This window comes from Marmota monax, unplaced genomic scaffold (assembly GCF_021218885.2).
Source record: "Marmota monax isolate L192 unplaced genomic scaffold, Marmota_monax_Labrador192_F-V1.1 WCK01_AAM20220418_F8-fsc00153, whole genome shotgun sequence".
Lineage (NCBI taxonomy): Eukaryota > Metazoa > Chordata > Mammalia > Rodentia > Sciuridae > Marmota > Marmota monax.
In genome coordinates this window covers 2,020,602-2,031,357 of record NW_026692146.1, presented here as the reverse complement: position 1 = coordinate 2,031,357, position 10,756 = coordinate 2,020,602, and the positions used below count along the sequence as shown (strand labels likewise).

At 38.3% G+C, this 10,756-nt stretch overlaps 1 long non-coding RNA gene across 1 annotated transcript; it reads right to left on the bottom strand.

The window, feature by feature from the left end:
• Positions 1-2,470: 2,470 nt before the first annotated feature.
• LOC124076103 (uncharacterized) lies at positions 2,471-10,455 on the bottom strand. The gene is made up of 3 exons (XR_006846248.2): positions 9,519-10,455; positions 3,853-3,917; positions 2,471-3,603 (listed from the first exon to the last, which is right to left on the bottom strand). It is a non-coding gene; the product is annotated as an uncharacterized LOC124076103 (long non-coding RNA).
• Between the last annotated feature and the right edge of the window lie 301 nt (positions 10,456-10,756).

Genomic DNA, 10,756 nt, shown 5'->3' with positions numbered 1-10,756 from the left:
ATTCACCTCCATCAGGTCATGCATGAATTCAGTTTTTTACTCTGTGAAGATATTCCACTCCTTTGCCTGCCTTTAAGTCTCTGACAAAATACAAGAGGCTCCTTTGTAATCAGTGAGTACAAAGACTGCCTGTTATCATTTGGTTGGTATTCATTTATTTCCATAGAGGCTATTTGGATTTAATATTTCATCTGATTTATAGTTAGCTTAACTACCTTCTGAATCTAACCAGAAGAAATGACTCCTATGGCAGTATGTTATACTATGAGTTAGTCTCGTGGCATGGGGGTAGCATGAAGCTTGGAGCTAAGAGACAATAACTGTACTTCCAGTCCTCTAGTGACCATTGTGTGACTCTAGGCATACCACCGTTACAGACCTCAGTTTCCCCATGTACAAGGTTGGAATGACAGGAATGGGATGGGGAGTAGACTGTATCTCTAAAAAAATCTTCTTCATTATAGAATATTAAAAATATTCTGTGGTTGTCTGCTTTCCCCAACACATTCTTACGTGTTTTAGACTGAATGCTTTCATTCAGTCTCCCTAACCTAATTCATATTTTAAGATCCTATCCCTCAGTGTGATGATATTAGGTTGTGGGAGGCTTTGGGAAGTAATTGAGTTATAATTGTTGTCTCAGTCCTTTTGGACTAGTATAACAAAATACCACAGACTGGGGAGCTTATAAACAGCATAAATTGGCTTTCCAATTTATGAGAGATGGATATCTCTCACAGATTTGGAGGCTGGGATTCTAAAATAAAGGCGTTAGATTTGGTATCAGTTGGGGGTCAACTTCCTATTCATAAAATTGCCCCTTATTTCTGGGTCCTCATGTAGTAAAAGGCAGTTCTCTGGGCTTCTTTTATATGGCCTCTGCTGAAACTCTAAGAAAATATGAACAAGTAGTATTTCAGTAATTGATTTAATTAAAGACTGAAAACAATTATTCTATTCAGTTGGGAGACAACAAATCTGCTCCATCAGTTCTCAGGCTGAAAAATTGCTGATTTTCCTCATCAACCAAAATAAGAGAAGAAATCTAAAAGTCAAGCTACCTTAGCAAGGTTTCCATATCCTTCCATTTTGTGTGTCCAGGAGTGCCTAGTGCTTCTAAGTCATCAGTGGAAACCAGCATGATATGGCCCTGTCTGAATGTGTGCTGACTGAAGAGGTATGCAGCTTATGCTACCTTTCTATGTATGGGTTTATATGTCTCCTCTTCTAAAAAGACAAATGTGATGGTTGAATGTGATGATCATTATTATCCAAAGTACATGTATGAGGACACAAATTGGTGTGAGTATATTGTGTATACAACCAGAGATATAAAAAATTGAGCTCTATATAGGTAGTAAGAGTTGTAATACATTCTGCTGTTATATATAAATAATATATATGTATATATATGTGTGTATGTGTGTGTAGATAGATAGATAGATAGACAGACAAATATGAAACGTTGGCAGTGAGCTGCCTGTAGAGTTTAGTCCCTGAAATGGACACAGATGCTGCAGATATCTGTCTGAAGATGCTGTTCAGATATCTGACTTGGGTTGTTCAGAAGTGCTAGAATGATGGTGTCCAAGGTCGACTCAGTAATCGAATCTCTCCAACCTGATGTGTGGGTTCTAGAATGCAAGGAAGTGCCTACTCCTGCAGAACAGTGTACAGACTGTGTTCATGGCTCCACCACCTACCACAGAAGCAATTCTTCCAAGGAAAGCCAATTCCCACTGGGGCTTGGACCCCATAGGCAGGTGTACAGAGTATCTGTCAAACACTACATCAATCAGTTTGTCTCGTGATCACACAGACATATCCCAGGGCATGAGCCAGCCCTACATGCATGGCCAGGGCTGATATCAGCATCTGACACCTTATTGCCCCAAAGCACCATCCTTGCTTTCCCATCATCCACCTCATCCAGGATGTGATTTAGAGCTACACTCGTGGATTCTTAGGGAATATTTTAAATCTATCTGAAATGTGTTTTATTCACTGATTTTCAAACTTGTCTGCAAGTTGGAGACATCTGGGAAGTGACAGAGATTCTTTGATTGACCAAATTTTGGTCAGGCTGCCTTCTCCTAAGTCCATCTGTGCATTTCCTTGTAAAATCCAGTTTTATCAAATAACCTTCCTAAGTCAGTGTAGCAAGAATCCTTAACACTTATTTGATTACTCTTAATGTCTGATCAGATTCTTTATCCTCCACCATCCCCTATGTGATGTCTGATCACTTGGCCTGTCTTCAGCAAGAATCTTGTAAGGTTGGTTTAGACAGAATACCCCTTACCCTTGATGCTTTCTCTTAGTCATATTTCATCCACCAACCCTATCAATGAGCTCCAATTAAATTATAATATTTTTTGTCTAATAAAAGGCTTGAACCATCTATCTCCCTATTTAAAGTTTTAGAAAGTAAACCACTTACAACAACAAACGAAACAAACAAACAACAAACAAAACAAAACAAAACACACTCTTTATTTTCTGTTTAGACAGCTAAACAGAGTCCCTGTTCCCATTCCTATAATTATCAATTGATAACTTTGCTATATTTGTTACAAATGGTGATTTACAAGATTTGTAGAACTGCAGAATCGTATGCCAAGTGCCAAGAAATCTGAAAACCTTGATTTCATCAAAACTTGGAAAACTATCAGTTTCCCTTTGGATTCTCCTTTTCCCTTATATAACTCATGATCAGGCTTGGGGGATAAGGCAAATTTGAGGCATATCACCAACCTTCTGAGTTGGTACCTTCTCAGTTAAAATTTCTCTACCTCAAGTGTCAGTGTTCATTTATTAATTGGTTGCTGCACACTGTGTACATGAATCTAATATTCAGGTTGGTAACAACCCCACTCTGCTTCTTCCCACTTGCCCCTGCTGTATTCAGAGTTGAGCCCAATCTTTCTCCCCTATCTAAAATCTCATTGCTGTTGTCCCTTTACTTATGGTGATGGTCCTCAGTAAAGTCTTCCTTAACTTGCTTTACCAAGTGTCATTGATTTTTTTTTCTTTAACATGAGTTTTAGAAAATACTAATGCCTGGTCCCACCTCCAGAACTTCTAATTTAATTGGTCCAGGTACAGCCAGAGCATCAACAGTTTCCAAAACTGCCCAGGAATTTCCAATGTACAGCAGAGTTTACGTGTACTGATATAGTTGGTAACCTCTTTCAGTGAAAAAGAGAAGAAAATTACCAACTGTGGGGTGTCTAGTGGGAGATTCCCCCAGTAGAGTTCCCACCAAATACAAGATCCTTCTGAGGGTGTGTCTGCCCATAGTTGCAGAACTTGGTTCAGAGGAAGGCACCATGAAGCCCCTCTTAACATAGCTAAATTCCCAGCTTTTCATGTTGATAAACTGCAGGCCAGATCACTGCATTCCCCTGCCGTGCCTAAAAAGTCATAACAATACTAATTATGATTGTAATTGTTTTTAAAAGATAAAATGATGTCCTCTGGAGAGTGTGCCAGCTCAGTAAAATTGCCAGCAGCAGAGGTTGCAAACTGTGAAGACCATAAATCTAAGGACAGCCAGAAGTTTTATTTCCTTCTTTCTTGAAAACTGCATAGCATTTGCAAAATCTGAAATGATACCAAAGAAGCACATACATTTAATTATTTGAAGTTAAATCTAGCTACTTTTGCCAATCACTTTTAAGGGGAAAAAAGTAGAAAGCATGCATTTTTTTTTAAAATGTGTTATATTTCAGTAACTAAAAGGGGCTTTTATCAAGCCAGACAAATTGAAACAAAGGGCTAATGCAAACTCAAAATCTGGACTCAATCCTCAAAAAACCCAGAAAGAAATACTACATTAAAAAAAGTACTTACTTTGCTGTACTTCCAGAATCATGCCACTGTCTTTCTTCCTCTCCAAACCATACATATGGATATACCTATTAGACACATGGCAAGACAGTGAATAGGTGGTTTGGGCAATATTTAAATTTATGTAAGACAATGTTGAGATAGATGTTTAGGAGAGAGAGAGAGAGAGAGAGAGAGAGAGAGAGAGAGAGAGAGAGACTGACTCTCAAAGGAAATGCCCAGAGGCTACTGAGATGCAGAAGATACAGTTGTAAATCTTGAGCAAGATGCCCTTGGTTTGTGCCCTTGTAAAATGAGAAAAATGTGTAAGTGCAATGAAAACTGGCACAAAATTTGTGCAGTTCCACCTCCACCAACTCCTAACTACAGCCCCTGTATAAACATTGGACCCCTCCAACCCAAAGAGGTGCTTCTCACTGTTGAGACAGCCTGCATTCTCCCTTGAATTGTATCTACTTCCTAAGTAAACCTCTGTCTATGCCTTTGTCTGGCACATGATGAAATTCTTTTCTGTCACAATTATGGTTTAGATATAAGATATCCTCCAAAAGCTTATGTGCAAGACAATGCAAGAATATTCAGAGGTTAAATAATCAAATTATGAGAGTTGTAACCTAATCAGTAAATCAATCCACTGATATGGATTAACTAGGTAGTAATTGCAAGCAGGTAGGATGTAGTTGGAGGATATAGGTCATAGGAGCATGCCTTTGGGAATTATATTTTGTTCCTGGTGGACAAAGCTCTCTCTGTTTCCTGGTTGCCATGTCCTGGGCTGCTTTCCTGCACCACACCCTTCTGCCGTGATGTTCTGCCTCACCTCAGGCCTAGAGCCATGGAGCCAGCCAGTCATGGACTGAACCTCTGAAGCTGTGAGCCCCAAATAAACTTTTCTTCTTCTACATTGTTCTTTTCAGGTCTTTTGGCCACAGAGATGAAAAAGCAGACTAAAGCAGTCATATATGCCAAGAATCCCTGTTGGTCATGAGTTGAATTCTTTTGCCTCTTTGAGAACTCCTCAGACCCTTCTCTGGAGACGTCTCTTTCCTTGAAATAGCATAATATAGAAAGAGCGTGAGATTTGAGAGTCCCACAACTGAATTTGAATTCTGAATTTACTATAATTTAAATGTGACCTTGGACAAGTCATTTAAACTCTGAATCTCCATTTCATATTCCCACCTTTTTCATAACATCATGCATGGCCAAGGGAAAGTGGAAAGGGGAATAAAATTGAGTAATAATTGCCATGTTCAACAAATCTTGGTTCCCTTCCCTTCAGATCATTCAACTAAATACAGAAATACACATCTATCTGCTACTCTCCCCCACCTATTTCTTCATTTACATGACTACTATACCATTATCCTCATGCGCACAAATTCACTGTTCCAGAATATTCTTATCCAAACAAATAACTTAATTGTTCACTATAGAAATGTTCCCAAAGAGGGTCTATTCTTCAATAGGAAGCATCAACTGATAACTTCTTTCCTAAGACTTTCTTACTTCAAAAATTTTGCCTTTCCTCAAAATTTAATCTTTAAGGGATTGAATATGCAAATGAACAGTGGCCATACCATATAGATAGACAGACAGACATACAGACAGATAGATAGATAGATAGATAGATAGATAGATAGATAGATAGAATGCTGACCCACAATTTGTAGCAACTAGCTGAGGAAACCAAACCATTAATGACATTAACCAGCTTAGAATTACATTTCACCAGTCAAAAGTCAGACTTATAAGAAGTCAGACTCCTGTCTCTAGTAAACCGTCTGGGAAGCCAAATAATAATGCTGTCAAAATTGGCCACGAACAACCCTGACTTGATTAATACTTGCTACTTTCCCTAAATTCTTTCCTTGCTTCTAATATAGGACCAACTGGAAAAAGCTAAATGTGTACCACTAATCAATCACATAGGTTGCCCTAAGTGTGGGCAGTCTTCCTATAATTTTTCCCTGCCAACAGACTCCAACCAGGGCATATGTGAATTCTCTTTTTCCACACTCAAGACTTTCCCAGTCCTCTGCCTGCCTTTGAGTCTGTGCCAAATACAGGTGATAGTGGCCAATTCCTTTGCTACAGTGAGCTCTGAATAAATAGCTTGTGTATGTTCTCAATTGGTTGGTCTTCATTTATTTCCATTACTGATCATGATCCTTATCCAGTCTTAATCAAGGCTGTGTCAGGAAGTGAACATTTTCACTTTCCTGCATAATTAGGACTTGCTGAGCAAATTTTACTGAAATCTGGGTTAAAGAACAACTCTTCTAAATTAAAGGACAATTGGATCACAGTGAACTCCAAAAAGATTTATCTTCTAGGAAGTACCTCCCTGGAGGTCCCTGTGTACATTTCAAAGGAGAATTGAAAAAAAAAAATGAAAACCCAAAAACAGATTCAAAGGAGAATAACCCAGACATGGAGACATTCTAAGGTTGTAAACCCTGCCAAGTTTGCCTTAGCTCTCCCCAGAGACATTTATTTACATTCTAAAGTGATCTTTTTCTTCTTTCCCAAGGAGATTTTGTTTAGAGCTGGGTATTGGTTTCTTTCTCTCTTTCAGAAGGGGAACAGGGATGATGTGCAAAATCATCCTATGTAAACGCTAGATTCGTAGTTTTAGGGTTCCTTTACAAGAAGTCACCTTTGTTTACACATCTATATCTGTCATCCCAGAAAAGTGAAAAAATGTGGTGTATGGAACTAATGCAGTTATCACTGTAATAAGTAGTAACCTGAAACAAATGGGTTCATTGAACTACTATAGATGATAACCAGAAAAAGAACCAGTTCCGCAATGACCAGCAGCAAACCTAGGTAGCAGCTGAAAAAAATATCCACTGACCTAGAGCTCAGAGTATTTTTATAATAAAAATTTGAAGAATGAAAGCACAGGCTGTTCACATTGAATCTACATGTGCCACAGATAAGATGGGTGGGATAATATGAAGTGGGGAAAGCTTTGGGATGGGAGCACAGTCCATAAGAAGTAATTGTTGCTTCTGGACTAGTTAGAATTCACAGTACATAGAGATTTTATACAAACAATGGTCCTAGGATTGGCAGTGTTGTGATTTAAGTCAGAGTTTCAGCATATATTCAGGATGTGAAATCGTCTTATTTTCTCCCACACTTGTTAATCAATTAGTTTCCTTTATGTTTTACCCTTTCCAACCTCCAGCCCTGGTAGTGTAAACATCCCCAAATTTCCTTTTTATCACTATCTAGATCCAGTTTGAGAGATCATAAATATGTCACCCAAAATATGAGGAATTATTAAGGTAAAAGTGCTTAAAAAGCAGCAGATGCAAGAAAGATTTACAAAGACAAAAGCTATCCTTCTTTGCCCTCCACCAAAAGTTGACTATTGAAGACAACTTTCAAAATGTATCAGAGGAATTTACAGTAACAGTCTTTACTTTTGTCATCAGACCCAGGTCCTGTTGCTCACCAATAAAACCAATACTTGGAAGAAAAGAGTTGATGAGAAGTAAATCCGTTTTATGCAAGGGCCAGCATCCTGAGAAGTTGGAGAAGACATTATCCTCAAAGCTCCATCTTGGGTAACTCAGGTAAATGAAAGAGATTTTAATGGAGGGAAAAGAGATACAGGTAACAATAGGGAGGAAGCCTACATGCTAGTAGGTCCTTCCTCATCCACAGCGTCCTTCTCTCCTCTTTTCCTAACTAGAACATTTTGATGGATCTCAGTCTTCTGGGGTTAGTTCCTGTAGTTTTTTAGATATATTACTTTTTTGAAAATTAAACCTCATAGCAATTTACATGCTATATGTTAATTGATATAGAGAACTGAAGAATAAGGAGGGACATTACATGTTCTGAAACAGTCTGAAGGTTCCAGAGGTTCTGGGTTCTATAAACCTAAAGAAATATTATTTAGTAGTTAACAGTTTAATTATTGCTATGGTTTAGATCTGGACTGCTCTCCAAAAGTTCATGTGTTGTGATCCCACATGCAACAAGATTCAGAGGTGGGGCATTTAAGCAATAACTAGGACTCTGACCTCTCTGGTGGATTAACCCATTTGTTGAATTAACCCATTGATAGCTGAATAAACTACTGGGTGGTAACTGTTGGTGGGTGAGGTGTGGCTGGAGGAAGTAGGTCTCTGAGGGTGTGGTCTTGGAATCTCTACCCTGCCTCTGGCTCTTTCTCTCTCTTTCTCTGCTTCCCAGTTGCCATAAGCTGAGCAGCTTTCCTCTGCCACACCCTTCTGCCATGATGTTCTGCCACACATCAAAATGGAGTTGGCCAGCAATGAACTGAGACCTCTGAAACCATAAAACCAAAACAAATCTTTCCTCTTCTAAGTTGTCAGATATTTTGGTGACTAACAGAGTCATTTAGGTGTGGCTTCTCTTTAGAATTTAGAATGCTGGAGAAAGTAAATTTCCAAAGGACAAAGGGAGGAGGAATAAGCATGCAAAAGACAACCCACAAAGGTTGTAACCACTGTCACACTTTTGCCACTTTCTGCCATTTATTTGCCTTCCCCCAAGAGACCCAAAGTCCTTTTCTTTCTTTCTTTCTTTTTTTTAAGGTGGACACAATATCTTTATTTCATTTTTATGTGGTGCTGAGGATCAAACCCAGTGCCTCATGCATGCTAGGCAAGCACTCTACCACTGAGCCACAACCCCAGCCCAAGTCCTTTTCTTTTGTCTGGTCACTCCTCTAAAATTATATTGTCATTTGTTGAAGATGCTATATAAGCTGGCATTCAAAGCCATCCCTGGTGTTTTGCATGTATATATGTAACACACATGTTAATAAACTACTTTTTTTTTTTATAAATCTGTCTTTTGTATCAATAGTCTCTTCCAACTAAAAACCTATGGGTTTTATTCTTCCCTCATATAGCAGAAACATCATGTTTGTTTTCAGGATATAGAAACAAATAAAGATACTAAATTTTATCATCAGTCCCCTCTCCACATTGAAAGACTTCTTAAAACAACCTTCAAATTCTCAATAAATTTCAATTTTCTTTTTTCCCTTCAAGACTGTCCCCAAGGGTCTTGGTGAGGTCAAGGTGTGGTCTCCCTTACTTTAGGAAGAATAAACTCAATTTTATCTTATCAGTTGGTAGTGTTGGTGATAACTGGGGAGCCTGCAGTTGATAAAATTGTTAATTTTTTTTTTATGGGAGGCCATTGTTTTGCAATAGTCTGCTATGCTAGGCCCCAACAGACCAACCAAATCAGAAGGAAGTCACTTGTGCTAAATACCACATAATGAAACTGAACTTTGAAAGGAATAAGCCAGTTATAAAAAACAAACAAACAAAAAACACACAAGAGGTTCCTGTCAACCTGAGTGACTGAAATAAGAGGAAATCTACTTTAATCCTATGTGAAAAGTAATTTTAAAATGATCAACCTGGTTTTATTTCCAATTTCTGTTTTCTTTAGCCCTTTTCTGACTACAAAGCCAACATCCAAATGTTCATTGGAACATTCATTCTATTTTATAGATTGAAGTGTTGCCTGATTCTATAATCACAAATAAAAGCCAACTAGATATTTAAACTCAATTATTTGTAATCTTGTCTTTTGATGGTTTTTGGTGGCCATGAAGGAACCTAAAGAGACTGCTGAGACCCCTTTAGGAATGCAAGCAATGTGCTACTCACCATTTTGAGGTCCTCTGTCTTCATCATGGAGCCCCAAGTGTTGTAAGTTAGTTTCTCTTGGATTAGGCTCAGTTCTTTTTAGAATTGAGTTCCTCTGATATTTTTGGATTTTGAATCCAGAATTCAGTTGCTAAACTGGGAAAGAGCTTAGCATGGTGGGGTACTGAAACCAAGTGAAAATCTAAGTAAACCCTTTAACTTTACTTGATCTTAGTTTATTGCTTTTAGATGACTTTTAAAAATCGCTAATTTTGAAGGTCACACAGCTGAGAAATATATTATTAATATCCCACTAGCTCTGCTGTAGATAATATCTCTGATGTGTAGGTTATAATTATAGCCAGGCTTATGGTTTAAAGAAAACTTGGCCCCACTTCCTCCTTGTTGTATTTAACCTCACATCTATCCTTCACTAGAAAATATCTACACCTCCCTGAGCAGGTGACCCTGGTTAATCACTTAAGGAAAATTTGCCCAAAAGTATCATCTTGAAAACTGATTTACCTGAAAACTCCCCACTCTCTCCCCCAACTTCAAGGATAGTAATAATAAAGAATAGCTAAGATTATTATCAAGATATAATAAAGGGCATCATGACTATGTGTCAAATCAACAGATCACCAGCCACCAGGTTTTATAACCATTCCCAATCACCAGAGAGGTACATGGGAGTCTTTAGTTATCAATAATTTCCTAACATTTCCCTCTGTCTCCCCCTTGCCTAATGAGAAAAGGAGCTTAAAACCGTGCTTAGTTAAAGTGGTCTTTCAGGTCCACCAACTCCCTGGTTTCGCTGGCTTACTAACTAAATCATTTTCCTTGTTCCAACAACGTGGCCTCCATTCATTGGGTCATTTTAAGCCATGAGTAAATGAACTTGGGTTTGGTCACAGTACCAAGAATTTGTTATGCTGTGAGATAACATCTGACCTTTTCAGGTTTGCATCAAACTGTTCAGCACTGGCAAGAGCTGCAGTTTTAAAGATAAGGGATAGAATTTATAGTAAGAGGCTGTTACTTGCAGGAGGCATGTGACTCTAGCTATTAGAATTTCTCAGGAATTTGAGTTTTCTTCTCTCTTTTTACTTGCACAGTTAGGATAAAATCATTAGATAAGTTGGGTAAAGTGGTCTCAGAGTCAAAGCTACAATTTGATTAGTAGTCACAGATTAGACATCTAAATACTGCTAAAATGAAGACTCCTCTGTTAAGATATGCTGGGTCACAGAAAGGTCAGT